At 39.2% G+C, this 16,632-nt stretch overlaps 2 long non-coding RNA genes across 2 annotated transcripts; one reads left to right on the forward strand and one right to left on the reverse strand.

Moving 5' to 3' along the window:
- Window positions 1-281: 281 nt before the first annotated feature.
- Window positions 282-1,835, reverse strand: LOC129643400 (uncharacterized). Its single transcript, XR_008710287.1, has 2 exons — window positions 1,377-1,835; window positions 282-1,034 (listed from the first exon to the last, which is right to left on the reverse strand). It is a non-coding gene; the product is annotated as an uncharacterized LOC129643400 (long non-coding RNA).
- Window positions 1,836-3,100: 1,265 nt separating this feature from the next.
- Window positions 3,101-15,298, forward strand: LOC129643401 (uncharacterized). Its single transcript, XR_008710288.1, has 3 exons — window positions 3,101-3,280; window positions 4,780-4,859; window positions 14,837-15,298. It is a non-coding gene; the product is annotated as an uncharacterized LOC129643401 (long non-coding RNA).
- Window positions 15,299-16,632: the final 1,334 nt, after the last annotated feature.

The raw sequence follows: 16,632 nt of genomic DNA on the forward strand, positions 1-16,632 counted from the left end.
ACCAGCAACTTGAACATTAGTATAAAGATTTCCTTTTCCTCCTCCAGAAAGTTCTTGCCCTTGAGCAGGATTCAGTAGAAAACTGCAATATTTGAAGCAGTCACCTAGCAGTTGTTTAATGTGGATGACTATGCCCTGCAGGTTTATACGGAAGGAGATGGAGCAAGTTGTCAATTATTTCTGCACTCAGGGCTATGGACTAACAATATGCTAGAGTGAGGCAGAGGTTACACATCAGCTGCAATCCCACAGGCAATCTGAATCTGCCATTAATGGTGAAGAACTGAGGGTTTCAACAAGGTTGGGTTTCCTTGGTAGTGAGTTCCCAGTGATGCAAACTTGGACCAGGATATAACAGGTATTGTTAAGTCAGAGCATCAGCTAGAAAATGAACAGGTAGAGGATGGCAGTAACATGTCATCAAATTACAGTTAACACTCCAAGGCCTATGTGTTGTCAGGCCTTTATGACTCTGAGACCTGCATCTTACTGATAGCATATGCAGTCAGAGTTCTTACACCTGTTGCTTTCTCTGGAACACAAGTGTGGCATGAATTTAGCTTATTGAAATTCCATAATATAACCATTTTTGTGAGGTTTAAGCCATGGAAATACAGAATGGAGTGATTAGGGCATCTAATAAGTCCCAGGATCAGACTTTGGTATGATTAGTCAATGGTAAATACATTTTTATTTTATTTTTTTAGTTATAGAGTAAGACACAGTAAGACACAATAAAAATAAGTTATAGGTGAAGACACATCAGCCATAGATGTTCTGTGGGAACTGTTGGTAGCAGGTACACTGATTTAACACGTTTTTGAAGTTAAGCTAGTTCCAGGACAATAAATGACAAAGCAGTCCACAAGGCACAAGCCAGTTTTCCTAAAAATTATTACATTATCTAACCAAATGAAATCTCTTTATGAGAATGCTGTTCTCTTCTACAGCAGACTCTGGGGTGGTCTCAGTCCTGTTCTTCACGTGTTTCTTCTGATCCTTCTTGTGTCAGATCCAGAAAGAGTATCAGTTTTCTGTGGATAGATATGATAAAGTGGATGAGACAGGTCTTTATACTTTTAGATCCTCTAAACTATTTATCGTCCCTTCCCTCTTGACCACCAGGGCTTCCCTGGTGGCTCAGATGGTAAAGTGTCTGCCTGCCTGCAATGTGGGAGACCTGGATTCAATCCCTGGGTCGGGAAGATCCCCTGGAGAAGGAAATGGCAACCCATTCCAGTATGCTTGCCTGGAAAATCCAATGGACAGAGTAGCCTTGTAGGCTACAGTCCATGGAGTCACAGAGAGTCGGACTTCAATCCTTCTTGACTTAGAGCTCAACAGAGAGGGTTTTGTGGTGTTAGTCATAGTCCTACCAAGGTTTAACTTCTTTTTCTCTCCGTTCTCTCTTCCTTTTCTGAGCTTTTCCTTAGTATCTTTTAAAAAATTTAATTAACTTTGGAATTTGGGAAGTAGATGAGAGGAAACACTCCCTAGCAGATTGTTTTTCTTCCAAATTTCTCATTTGGAGGGACAGAGAACAGAAAGGAATTAGTGGAAATGAAAATGATGGGGAACAAAATCACTCAATTATATTAACATTGTTTTCCTGTTTTATCAAATATACTGGTGCTGGGCTGCACCCCGCAGGCATGCAAGCTTTGTGACTGCCCAATTTCGAGACCAAAGAAAGACATGGGAGACAGTGACAGAGACATCAGTGGTTTACTGGATGGGAGATCTTATAGGTCTGAAGCAAAAGGTTCTGTAACAACACCCCACTGTATAAAGGAGAAGGCAGATAGGATAAAGCAACAGTCTTCCCTACTGTGGGTGGGGGAGTTGGGGAGAAGGAGACTACCACTTAAAAGGGGAATTGATTTCAGGCCAGCTTACCCATTACCAGGGAAACCAGCAGCTAGGACATGTTTGTTACAGCTCTTGTGTTAACCACCCTCACAAGGGCAAATGTTTCCCTTTAATAAACTAGCAGGTGGAGCCATTCTGGCCTAAGGATTAGAACAGTCATTAGCTGGGGCAGGGGCCAAGCACCTTCATGTGATTAGTGTGCTGAAGGGTGTAGGTGGAGCAGGAACTGGTGGAGCAGGGGATGTACAAAGAGCAAAAGATCAACCATCTTGAGTGGCCTGACCATACAAGTGGTATACCCACTTTAGATTTTGAGGCATTTCATCTTTTAGCTGCATTCTCACTATTTTTATTATGTCTATTTTCTATTTCTGAATAAGGACCTAGCTTACTTATAATACATGGGGTGTGTATTGGTCAGAATTCTCCAGAAAAATAGAACCCATAGGAGATATAGAGAGATGGATAATCTTTTATTTACCTATTTATCTATGAAAAGATCTATTATAAGACATTGGGATACATGAAGGTTTAGAAGTTCCATGAACTGCCATCTGTAAGCTGTAGACTCAGAAAATTGGTTGTGTAGTTTAGTTCCAGAACCTGAAAACTGGAGAGCTGATGGGTAGTTTCCAGCAGAAATTGGAAGGCTTGAGAACCAGGAGCAATGAGAAGGGAAGATCAATTTCTCAGCTCAACACTCAGGCAGAATGAATTCACCCTTCCTCTGACTTGTTGTTCTATTCAGGACCTACATCATTGAGGGCCATCTGCCTTACTCAGTCAACCAATTCAAATGTTAATGTTCTTCAAGAACATGCTCACAGACATGCCATAAGCAATCTTTAACCAAATATCTAGACATCCCATAAGCAATCTTTAACCGAATATCTAGACATCCCATGGCCCACTCAAGTTGATGCTTAAAATCAAATATCACAGGATGTGACTGACTCTTTCCTAGCATTTAGCTTTATTCTTTAATAAAAAATCTAAACCAGTAATTATTTTTGCTTATTTTGCTTTCTTGGTAGAGAACTCTGATGGTCAGTTTTATGTATCACATTGAGTAAGCTATAGTCTAGTAGGTAATTATTTTAATCAAATGTTAATCAAAATATTACTGTGAAAGTATTTTGCAGATGTGTTTAAAGTCCATAATTATCTGACTTTAAATAAGGAAGATTATTGTAGACTGGGTAGGCCTGATTGAATCAGGTGAAAGGCTTTATAAGCAGACCTGAGGCCTGATTGAATCAGGTGAAAGGTGTTAAGAGTCGAACTGATGCTTCCCTGAAGAAGATATTCTACCCATGAGTAGCTTCTGCTTGTGCCTGAGGATTTCCAGCTTGTCCCTCCTAAGGAACTGTCCTCTAGATTTCAGAGTTGCCTCTTCATTCACCACAATCGTGTAAGTCAATTCTTTTCAATATAACTCTTAATATAAGGTACCTGCTGGTTCTGTTTCTCTGGTTGGACCTGATTGATACAGGGAAATGAGTTGATGGGTGATAATGGTGTAATATATTATCATCTTGTTGATCTTGGGTGGCCTAGCCTGCAGCAGCTTGGAGCAGGCTTTGGGTTCCCAGCCAGAGACTGGGCTGGGTCGTGGCAGTGAAAGCACCAGATCCTAGCCACTAGACCAGTGGTCAGTGACAAGGACCCTGGCCCTATGGCTTTGCAGAAAAGAATTTCCACAAAGACAGAAAGTAGTGAAGCAAAGTGCTTATAAAGAGGAAAAAAGAATGCAGTACCTGTAGGATAGACACACAGGTGAACTCAGGGAGAGTCACTGAGTTGTGCCCTCATGGCAGTTTGAATTACTCTTATGGGGCATTTCTTCCACTTTTCCTTTGGGTAGTCATTTTGATTTTTCTGGTTCACAGTTCATATTTAGAACATCTCTGTATCTGTCCATGTGTGCACACAAATCTCTTAGACTAGATGGATTTTACCAAAAAGGCATATGGGTAGGGAACATCCCTTGACACAGCTTCCCTTTAGCCTCCAAGGAGCCTCTTCTCTGTGTGTGGGGTCGGGAGATCTCTCGACTTTGAGAAAAGAAATATGTGGTCTGGGCAGGGTCCAGCCTCCTCCCCTTTGTCCTGCTATCCTCATCTTGGAGTTTCAGTCCACAGGGAATGAATCTCCAATTGCTTTATCCTCTACCTATACATAAGAGTATGGAAGAGGATTGGGTATTGGAAATTGAATTTCTAATTCTGACACTGGAGAACAGCATAAACAAGGCTGAATTGCCAGAGACAAGTATTTTCCTGATCCTCTGAGACTTACTGTTCCTTTAGAGCTTAAGGACCACATTTACTGACTTCAGTATGAGACTGGTTACCCAATAATTTCCTTGTATGTGCAACTTTTTCTCCTCCTGTATTTATTCCTCACTTACCTATTTTTGTAGTTTCACTTAAATGATTCAGCAAGGAACTCTCAATTCGGAAATTATTCTAATAAAAATGGGATCAACTGGTTTGTTAAAAAGTTTCTCTATCTTCATCAGGTCGTCAAAGGAAAGTTTAGTTAAGATGTTTAAATAATACGCCAGAGTACCCTTTAACATAATCTGGAAGCCCCGAACTAGCCAAAATGACTTAGAAAAACATGCAGCTTTTAAATTCTCTCTAACAACTGTCAGTGCTGCCGTGCCAGATCACCAGCACCACATGTGTGACCCCGTGGTATGCTATCCTTTTAAAAAGCATGCTCTGTTTTGCTATCCCCACTCCTTTTTTCCATCTGCCTGCTGACCCATGTGGCTGTTTTAACATACCCCTCAATGGAAGTCTCATACCTGCCTGGCCAGCAGAAAGTAACAGAATGACAGCAGTTTCTATGGGACCACAGAGGAGGGAATGGGAAACCTTAGAAGGCTTGTCTTTTTCTGGACAGCTAAAATTAAGACAGAGGACAGCTCTGGGAAAAGTCATGCCCTGGAATCTTCAGTTGGTGCACAGCAGTTTAGAGAGTGGGTGAGTAAGTGCACAATCTATCTCGGGGCAGTTTCCCTTCTGGAAAAAGGGGCAATTTGTTTTAGGGTCATATGCAGGGCATCTATCTGCATAAGAAACCCTAATAGTTTCTAAACACAAGTGTTTCACCATCGAATCTCATGACCATTTTCTCAGGCAGGTGAGTTTGTAATGAGTCAGTCCGTCAACACACTAATCAGGATTGTGTTCACCCTGCTGCTGCTGCTGCTAAGTCGTTTCAGTCGTGTCTGACTCTGTGCGACCCCATAGACGGCAGCCCACCAGGCTCCTCAGTCCACAGGATTCTCTAGTAGTCACCAAAAGTGTGTTGTGGGGCGAGGGGGTGGGGTGGGGGGGCGGTAATTGCTTCCTTTGAGAGTATACAAGGTTATTTACAGGTTAATTTTCATCCAAATTTCTTCTACATTTCCTGACATGACATTTAACTAGTGTAATTTCTTCAAAAGATCATGTAGGCAGTTGTTAAAGAGAATCCAATATCTGTTTACTGAATTATCTAGCACCTAAAGCAAAATAATATTTTAAAAAAAAGGAAGAATTTTAATCTCTTGCTCCCCCCAGCCCCCCACAAATTGACCTTTGCTTCACATGAAGTGGATGGAGACAAATAATTTGCTAACGGAAAAAGGAAATCAATCATCTTTTGAAAATCAGCTTAGGCTCAGTGGACTCTTAATTACTGAATATATATGATTGGCAAAAAAAAAGCATTTTGGGGGAGTATCACTGATGTAATTCACTGATAGTTTTAGAAAATAATAGCCCCATAATTTATCTGATGTACAAGCATTCCTGAGCGAAACTTGGGTCTGCTTGCCCACGCACGGTAAAGTCGGTCCACTGACACTGAGTTGTGAAGTGCAGTGTTGATTGCAGGGCACAAGCAAGGAGCCCCAGCAGCTAGTGCTTGAAAGGCATGAACTCCTTGAAAGCTTTTAGGCAAAGGGTTTTAAAGACAACACGAGAGGGAAGGGGATTATGGAGCCTGTAATCAGCTCGTGATATTCTTCTGATGGGTTGATGGTGAGGTAATCAGGACTCAACAACATCATCAACCTTCTGGTTCCAACTGGCCTGGGGTCTATGTGCTTGTGGGCAGTATACAGTTAACTTCTTCTACCTCGTGGGGTTTTCAGTATTTGTGTAACAGCTCAGAATATTATCTATAGCCCTGGAGGAGAAACTGAAGGTCCTTGACATTGTTTAACGATAAAACTATTATTATTTTGTCTTTCTTGACTGTTTTACTTTCTGCATTTTTAAACTTTTCTGATTAAATTCATTCAATGACTACAGTTTTTCTACAGACAAAAGATAAGCAGAGGGTAGGGGGTGAGAGGTGACTGTGTTCTGGGACGGCCCCACCAGGCCCTGCTCAGTTACACATGTTCAAGGCTAAATTGTATTAAGGTCAGTAGACATCTTCCACAAACAGGCATATGGCTGCCAAATTTTCTTTGGAGGGTTTAAATGTATTAGAACCCCAAAATTACATGAAAAGCGTCATTTGTAGTAAAATACAAAGTTTATCTTTAAAGTTCTGTGAACTGAAATCTCCAAGTCTCACAAAGCTTTAAACTTTTCCTCAGTCACGCTTGTGGTAAGATGAAAGCTGTGTTCCATGACAGCGTCTGTGGCATTGTGGTTCCAGTGCTGCACCTCGAACAGTTCAGTTGGTGGCTTTTGTGCCTCTGCAGGGAGCTCAGGTGACTTCACTTTCACTTTTCACTTTCATGCATTGGAGAAGGAAATGGCAACCCATTCCAGTGTTCTTGCCTGGAGAACCTCAGGGACGGGGGAGCCTGGTGGGCTGCCGTCTATGGGGTCGCACAGAGTCGGACACGACTGAAGCAACTTAGCAGCAGCAGCAGCAGCAGCAGGGAGCTCAGGAAATCCATCTGATGGAACACCCAACTCCAAGTTAACTGATCAGAAAATGCTTACAGATCTTGCCAAGGCTATCAATTAGCTTTCGATATGCTCATCCTATCAAAACAGAAATTTTCCTAATGATAGAGAAGACAATTTATCCATATCCCTGTGTCAAAAACTTTATTTGATCCCTGATGACCCTAAGACCATTCCTAAAAAACGGAGCTGGTCAAAGGCGATCAAGGCCACCTCATTATTTGGGGGAGAATTCAGACTTCAGAGCAGCTGACTACTCTGTTCAATAATCACAATCTCTTTAATCACAGTTAGGTCAATAGTGAAATATTTACTGCACATGCTTCCAGAATGATTTGAAGCCAGCTCTTAGGAAAGCATTGATGATCTCAGGGTAATCCGAGGCATCGTTATGTGAGGTGTCAATGTGCCACGCTGAACAATACCTCTGATGCACATCTGTGGATCATAAATAATAAAAAGCTGTTTTAAAGGTTTCATAGCCCCAGTAGAAAATTACCTCTGACTATAAACAGGGCAGGGCAGCTCTCAGTGGGGTGGAGGAAAAAAAGTGTAAGATTTTATAATATGAGCAGTGAAGATCAGAACATGGTAAAACCCCAATTATTTCAAATTTGAAGAAACTTTAAAAACTTTTTTTTTCTGGTAAAAATAGTTGCCTTTTTAAATTTCAGTGTGTGTGGTAACTTCTGCTCCGTCTTTTGTTAGATAGCCTTTTATTGTATCTTTCCCTTATATTACTAAATGTGCTTCAGTTCTTCTGGGACAGGGATTGTGGGTTTTTCTATATTTAGTTGATCTCATCCAGTGAATTTATTAAAAATTAAATTTTTAGAAAGATGTATTGCTAACAACAAGTGATGGGTCAGTTTTGATGAAAATTCTATTTAAATTATTGATGTGTATCTTCAAAAAAACAAGCTTAATAGCCTATTATGAAGCATATTTGAATGAAAGGACAAAAATAGTCACTCACAGAAATTGTCTAGCAGCACTTCACAGACAATTGCACAAATTATCCCAAAGCAACCGTGACATGAGCTCCATTTATAATATGACATAGATGATATGGCCCACTGCTTACAGGGCCATATCTCAGTTATTTTAAATAGAAAACTTTAACAAATGCACTCAATTAAGAGCCCAGTTTTAATCAATTGCAACCTGGCCAAGGCAGTACCACTGTTTCTTTTTTTAAAAAGCAAAAACCTTCCTTCAAACAATTACGGGACTTGAAAAGATCACATGTATAGGATGAAGCTATAGTTCTAAAACATTCAAGGTTCTTCTGCAGAAATAGTGGCAAACCTGCTTTGAACAACGTAATTGTAGAGAAAACACTTTAGTGGGCTCTCATGTGTTCCCAATGGCCATTTAGAAATGGCTTTTAGTAAGTTTATAAATGTCAACTTAAAAACTCAAGATTCTAGACTGTGACATATTGTATAGAATGATTATGTTTATGTCTCTTATCAGTAAGATTAATGGTTTATAACTGGTAGAGCATCAAGATCTGAAGTAAATACCTCATGGAATCTCAATGAATGAATTATGTCTGAATGAATTTTAAAAAGAAAATGATAGTCATAATATTGGTATGTTCACATAAATCTAAATGTATTATACTTAAAACGTGGTTGAAGATACCTGCCAGGTGTTGAAAGATCTACATATCACGTATTAACTGAACCAACTCCATGAATCATCTGGAGAACATGCGAAAAGTCTTCAGAATGAAATAAGAACCTCCATGTGTGCACAACACAAATTTCTTACAAATAAAGGTATCAGTCAATTTTTTAGAAGGGTGCTAATGATACTTCTATAATTTAATGGTCTTTCTTGATTGGCTTTTCATCAAGCCAATGTTTAATACACACAACTCAAAAATAATAGTTACATGACACTGCAAGAAGCATTCTACAACTTATCAAGATATGTGTTCATGTGTGTTTATAATTACATGTGTGCATGTATATATATAATTTAGTGTTCAACATCAGATTTATGTTTATCTGCCATGCTCCTGTGCAGGGCCTGATTATGGCTGATTGGACAGGTGTCTGCTCTGATGTAATTATCCTGATAGATATCAAATATTTTAATATAATTCTATGCAAAACCAGATGATCAAGTGTTGATAAACAGCAATACTTATTCTAATACTCTAATACATTTTACTGTTAAAGTAAAATTTCATTGCCGACCCAAGTAATGAAGATTTGAGGAAATAGGTTTATAAACACTAGATACAATGGGAATCATTTAGTTTAGTGAAGAGAAGGCTTAGAGTTGAAAACATTTCATGTTCAAAGTTCCCTCTTAGTCAGTAAAGAATCTGCCTGCAAGACAGGAGACCTGGGTTCGATTCCTGGGTCAGGAAGATCCCATGGAGAAGGAAATGGCACCCCACTCTAGTACTCTTGCCTGGAGAATCCCATGGACAGAGGAGCCTGGCAGGCTACAGTCCATGGGGTCGCAAGAGTTGGACATGACTTAGTGACTAAACCATGACCAATGTTCCAATCCAAGTATGGTAAATAGAAGCTGGATATATATAAATACAACAAGTCTAAAAAAATGGGAGGGCTTCCCTGGTGGTCCAGTGTTTTAAGACTCTGCCTTGCAATGCAAGGGACACCAGCTCGATCCCTGGTCCAGGAAGATCCCACATGCCATGGAGTAGCTAAGCCCGTGTGCCACTACTGAGCCAGCACTCTAGAGCCCATGCTCCACAATAAGAGAAGCCACCACAAGAGAAGCCTGTGTAGTGTAATGAAAGAGTAGCCCCTGCTTACCAGCAACTAGAGAAAGCCCTCTAGCAACCATGAAGACTCAGTGCAGCCAAAACATAAAAATAAAAAATAAATCAGTCAAAAAAAAAAAAAAAAAGCAATTGGTATAATTGCCAGGAGTCATTGCACACCCTTCCTGAACCAAGGGGTTGCTTTCCATCTGAAATTTTCTGTGTTTGGTTGAAAACCACAACTCAATATATCAATATCTCTGAGAAAATAAAGAGTTAAAGTTCACATTTTAAAATCTGTCTTTTTGTAAAGCTTTTGAACTGAATGTATATAGCTTGAAATTTAATGTCTTTAATATTTGCATTATCCTTTATTTAATTTTCACAAGAAGTAAACTGTTTAATGTCTAGTTAAAATGAAAAATCCTTTTTTTTTTTTTATTTTAACCCTAGCTCTAGCCATTCTTGTCAGTCTCACTGTCTATCTATTTATCCATCTAAATTGATCTCTTCTCTGGCACAAGTCCCTGCTTTCTGAAAGTGCAAATCACTAATGGCTGTAAGATCTTGGTATTTAGAAAGATTATATTGAACCAAGATTCATTTTTTTTTAAATAAAATTTTTAAATGTGTTTGGTATGCAAGTATAGGGCTTCCCTGGTGTGACTCAGTTGGTAAATAATTCACTTGCAATTTAGGAAATCTAAGTTTGATCCCTGGGTGGGGAAGATCTCCTGGAGAAGGGAATGGCTACCCACTCCAGTATTCTTGCCTGGAAAATCCATGGAGAGAGGAGCATGGAGGGCTACTCTCCATGGTGTCGCAGAGTGGCACAGGACATAGCGACTAAACCACCAAGCATGCAAGTCCAGTTCAGTCATTCGGTCGTGTTGGATTCTCTGCGACCCCATGGAATGCAGCCTGCCAGGCCTCCCTGTCCTTCACCAACTTCAGGAGCTTGCTAATACTCATGTACATCGAGTCAGTGATGCCATCCAACCATCTCATCTTCTGCCGTCCCCTTCTCCTCCTGCCTTCAATCTTTCCCAGCATCATGCTCTTTTCCAATGAGTCAGTTCTTGCATCAGGATGCAAGTATAAGACAGTTGTTTTTTAAACCATAGTTATTGAAGGTTAAATGTAATTCAAGTCCACCCCATCTCAATTTTTTTCTTTAGTTATTTAAACTACAAATGAGTGAGGCAAAAAGAGATGATGGTTTGTTTGCTTCTACTGAATACCATACAAACCTTTGGTAAAAATTAGTTGCTGTTTCTTACACTCTTCTGCAGTTTCACAGTCTTAAATAGATGTCTAATAGGTTTCTCCCCTAAATTTACCATTCTGATAAAATCTTGAAAACTATGAGAAGAAAAAAATGCACTGTTGAAAATAATTCTGTTGTGGGTGGTTAAATGCTGATCTGTACTAGAGGATATTACTACCTGTCTTAGCTTTTTGATTACATGCTGCCACAGATTACACTTTATAATACATTTTATGACTGGGGTTAAATTAAATATAATATAAACTAATTTGATACTAGATTACAGATATTTCAAGACTAATTTTTATTAAAGTTATAAAATTATATATAAGGTGAAAATTTCCAGATCTCTATAGTCATTCATCAATATGGTTTATAAAATTATTTTTGCTGATGTGTTTATATATAGGAAAAGTGATATATTTATTCAGTGTACCAAACTAGTTGCTAAGGAATTTATCCCAAACCTCTCGCTCTTGAACATTACCTGGTGAAACTTTTTCTCCTTTATAGTTATTTCAGCTTGACTGAATAAGTTTCTAGATTGAAATGGAACATTAGAAAATCAGAAAGAAGATGAAGTTTCACAGTCAGTATTTGATTTGATATTCCTTGAAATTTAAATCATGACCCAGCTGAATCCCTGAAAGAGACTTTTTTTTAAAAATTTAATCCCAACTTGCCTTCTATTGAGTTGCACTATGAACTGACTTCAGAAATATCTGGGAACAGAGAGGCAGGTGAAGAAATGGCTTAGAGATTGAGGGAAGGGCTAGGATCAAGGCTAGGATTCTTCAGCTCCTCTGTGAGCAATGGGAAATAATAAATGCCAAAAAGCAAAATGGCTGTTTGAGGAGGCTGTACAAATAGCTGTGAAAAGAAGAGAAGTGAAAAGCAAAGGAGAAAAGGAAAGATATAAGCATCTGAATGCAGAGTTCCAAAGAATAGCAAGGAGAGATATGAAAGCCTTCCTCAGCAATCAATGCAAAGAAATAGAGGAAAACAATAGAATGGGAAAGACTAGAGATCTCTTCATGGGAAACAGATGGGGAAACAGTGTCAGACTTTATTTTTTGGGGCTCCCAAATCACTGCAGATGGTGATTGCAGCCATGAAATTAAAAGACGCTCACTCCTTGGAAGAAAAGTTATGACCAACCTAGATAGCATATTCAAAAGCAGAGGCATTACTTTGCCAACAAAGGTCCGTCTAGTCAAGGCTATGGTTTTTCCAGTGGTCATGTGAGAGTTGGACTATGATGAAAGTTGAGCACCAAAGAATTGATGCTTTTGAACTGTGGTGTTGGAGAAGACTCTTGAGAGTCCCTTGGACTGCAAGGAGATCCAACCAGTCCATTCTCAAAGAGATCAGCCCTTGGATTTCTTTGGAGGGAATGATGCTAAAGCTGAGACTCCAGTACTTTGGCCACCTCATGCAAAGAGTTGACTCATTGGAAAAGACTCTGATGCTGGGAGGGATTGGGGGCAGGAGGAGAAGGGGACGACAGAGGATGAGATGGCTGGATGGCATCACTGACTTGATACACGTGAGTCTGAGTGAACTCCGGGAGTAGGTGATGGACAGGGAGGCCTGGCGTGCTGCGATTCATGGGGTCGCAAAGAGTCCGACATGACTGAGCTACTGACCTGAACTGAACTGAGAGATCTCTTCAAGAAAATTAGAGATACCAAGGGAACATTTCATGCAAAGATGGGCTTGATAAAGGGCAGAAATGGTATGGACCTAACAGCAGCAGAAGATATTAAGAAGAGGTGGCAAGAATACACAGAACTGTACGAAAAAGAGCTTCAGGACCCAGATAATCATGATGGTGTGATCACTGACCTAGAGCCAGACATCCTAGAATGTGAAGTGAAGTGGGCCTTAGAAAGCATCACTATGAACAAAGCTAGTGGAGGTGATGGCATTTCAGTGGAGCTGTTTCAAATCCTGAAAGATGATGCTGTGAAAGTGCTGCACTCAATATGCCAGTAAATTTGGAAAACTCAGCAGTGGCCACAGGACTGGAAAAGTTCAGTGTTCATTCCAATCCCAAAGAAAGGCAATGCCAAAGAATGCTGAAACTACTGCACAATTGCACTCACCTCACATGCTAGTAAAGTAATGCTCAAAATTCTCCAAGCCACGCTTCAGCAATACATGAACCCTGAACTTCCTGATGTTCAAGCTGATTTTAGAAAAGGCAGAGGAACCAGAGATCAAATTGCCAACATCAGCTGGATCATGGAAAAAGCAAGAGAGTTCCAGAAAAACATCTATTTCTGCTGTATGGACTATGCCAAAGCCTTTGACTATGTGGATCACAATAAAATGTGGAAAATTCTGAAAGAGATGGGAATACCAGACTACCTGACCTGCCTCTTGAGAAACCTATATGCAGGTCAGGAAGCAACAGTTAGATCTGGACATGGAACAACAGACTGGTTCCAAATAGGAAAAGGAGTATGTCAAGTCTATATATTGTCACCCTGCTTATTTAACTTATATGCAGAGTACATTATGAGACACGGTGGGCTGGAAGAAGCACAAGCTGGAGTCAAGATTGTCGGGAGAAATATCAATAACCTCAGATATGCAGATGACACCAACCTTATGGTAGAAAGTGAAGAGGAACTAAAAAGCCCCTTGAGGACAGTGAAAGAGATGAGTGAAAATTTTGGCTTAAAGCTCAACATTCAGAAAACTAAGATCATGGCATCTGGTCCCATCACTTCATAGGAAATAGATAGGGAAACAGTGGCAGACTTTATTTTTTGGGGCTCCAAAATCACTGCAGATATTGATTGCAGCCATGAAATTAAAAGACACTCCTTGGAAGGAAAGTTATGACCAACCTAGATAGCATATTGAAAAGCAGAGACATCACTTTGCCAACAAAGGTCCATCTAGTCAAGGCTATGGTTTTTCCAGTGATCACGTGTGGATGTGAAAGTTGGACTGTGAAGAAAGCTGAGCACCAAAGAATTGATGCTTTTGAACTGTGGTGTTGGAGAAGACTCTTGAGAGTCCCTTGGACTGCAAGGAGATCCAACCAGTCCATTCTCAAGGAGATCAGTCCTGGGTGTTCTTTGGAAGGACTGATGATAAAGCTGAAACTCCAGTACTTTGGCCACCTCATGCGAAGAGTTGACTCATTGGAAAAGACTCTGATGCTGGGAGGGATTGGGGGCAGGAGGAGAAGGGGACGACATAGGATGAGATGGCTGGATGGCATCACCGACTCGATGGACATGAGTTTCAGTGAACTCTGGGAGTTGGTGATGGACAGGCCTAGTGTGCTGTGATTCATGGGGTTGCAAAGAGTTGGACGTGACTCAGCGACTGAACTGATAGTAATTAAAGTCTTCCACCTGTGGAAAGGCAACATGAGTTGTCATTTCTACTCACTTTGTGTAATTTCTCCAATCAGCTACATTCTTAGACATTCTGGCCTTCTGAGTTATTCAAAATAGAAGACAGAATGTCAGTTTATGTGCCAACAACAGGTCTCCAAACCTGTATCTTCTTTAAAAAGCCAATTTATATTGTGACTACTGTGTAACACATTTGAGTTAGATTTAGAGTTATAAAAATGAAAAACTTAAATCAACTCTGATTTTAGAAGTAATCATATATCTATGCATAATTTCTCTCTTTTAGGAAGTTACTGCTTTATTTGTCCCCATTTCTATTCTGTTTTCTCTAGAGATCTCTATAAAATTATGTTTTCATGGAAAGCTCACAGCACAGTTTAATTTCCAAGAGCCATGCACAGATTTCATATATTTGTAATTATGTAGTAGTCTCTCTGTAAAGCCCTTTTGGTATCTAAAATTTGGAGCTCAGGGAAGTTAAAATATCACCTATCAGCATTCTTGAGGACACAGAGGAGGCTGTGAGGGGTTAAGCTCATCCCTGAGACCACACTACTGCCAGTAATCCTACACCCGGACAGACTTAAATTGAATTTTAGCCATCTGTGTACATGTTCAACTCTGAGAGGAAGTTTTGTGGTTTTTGTTTTTATTTTAACAGCATGGGGGATTCAGGCAGAGAAAGTGGCTGAAATGGAATCCATTGCATCAAATGGCTTATGTGCTGACTGAATTTAAAATTGGACTTTCTTATTCTCTGATTTTTGCTTCAAAGATGCGTAAAGTGGGAGGCAGGTGTCTTGTAAATTAAAAAAATGTGAATCAGCTACAAAACATGGAATGGGGGAGAATAAAGAGCTTCCACTGTTCATTAAAAAATAAGAAGACGAAGAATAGGAGTTTGTACAACATTAACAGTCTTGGCAGTTTCCAGAAATCAGTTTTTGTACAATGATACAAATATCAAGATGCTTCTCAAGATCTAGCTTTCACTAAATTTTACCAAGAGGGTTGGGATAACTTCATCTGAAAAACAACACTACGAATCTCTAAAATATGCTTTTCCCTTTATGTACCAAGATTTTTTTTTAAGAAATAGAAATAAAATGTCTATCTTCCAGAAGAGTCTTTGGAAAATAAGATATATTTGTAGCATGATAGAGGGAAAAATGTCTACCATGTGCCCTACGTATTATGTCACACCTAAATATTTGCAATATAAGTTCCATCCAATATTTTGAAAACATATTGGTTAACTTAAATGATTAACACAAACTATATTATTTTAAAGAGAAGGAAGGTAGCCAACTTCAGCCTCAGTAGGATGAGGCATCATTCTGTTGCAAGGTAGCAGATCTGAACATATTTTCAGTATGTATTAGAGTTTCCTTACTTTGGTTTTTCCATCAAAATCATACACTAAAATTCGATATTCCCCTTTCAAATAAAGCAAATTCCCTGTTGTCTTGAAGAAAGTTGTTCTTAGCCATCTTGAATTTAAAAAGGAAAGCTCCAACAGCACTCAACAAATAAGAAACACACTGGTTACTTAAAAATACTCTCTTGGGTATTGTCCAAGAAACTCTGGGGACCCCAGGGAAATAGAGTATTTTAAGAGAAACAAAAACATACTTCAAAGAAAGAGGTATTGAATTTCTTCCTGAATGTTTTCATGTCCAGCCTCTGTTGAAATAGGGAATAGGGATTTTAATAGCCTGTATCTTCTTTTCATGGTGGATCTTGGTTGTACAGCCTCAAATGATAGAATCACTGAGATCGGGCATTCTACTTGATTGAAAAAGAATAAGAGCATGAAAAAACTAAAAGTGTATAGATGATGGGAAAAAGTCTTAACTAGAAACTAAGCTCCCAGTAAGAGTACATCAGGTAGGATCCAGGCCCAAAAACAATCAGGTACAAATGATGAAGAAAGGAGCAAGAAATGATCTTGAAAAAGGAACTAGGAATTCTAATGATGAACTCAGAACTCAGAACATCCTTCATCTAATGATGAACAATAACAATATCAGAAAGAGTAAAGCTAAGATATTCCTCTGAACTTTGTATTTTATACAAAATAAATAAGTATCTTTGATAATAATTTTATCAGATCACATGGACAACATATTCACTATAGAAAACCAGAAAACGAAAATAGACTATATAGACACACAGACAACTCCTATGAATGTTTTAGCATATTTTCTTTCATTCTCATTTCTGTATAAGTTTGCATGAATGAAATAATAAAAGATTACTTCTCCCCCATCTTTCTTTATCACTTTATCCGACAGCACCTTTCAGATGACAGGATTAGCTTTAAATGCACCCTGCCCTGAATGTGAGGTTATATACAGCCTAAACATTTTCTGAAGTGCAAAATGAGATTTGAAATGTATTACAATATTGAGAATGAAGCTTTTATTTGTAAGTACCACCCTTATGGCAGAAAGTGAA

Source organism: Bubalus kerabau, chromosome 2, assembly GCF_029407905.1.
Source record: "Bubalus kerabau isolate K-KA32 ecotype Philippines breed swamp buffalo chromosome 2, PCC_UOA_SB_1v2, whole genome shotgun sequence".
NCBI lineage: Eukaryota > Metazoa > Chordata > Mammalia > Artiodactyla > Bovidae > Bubalus > Bubalus kerabau.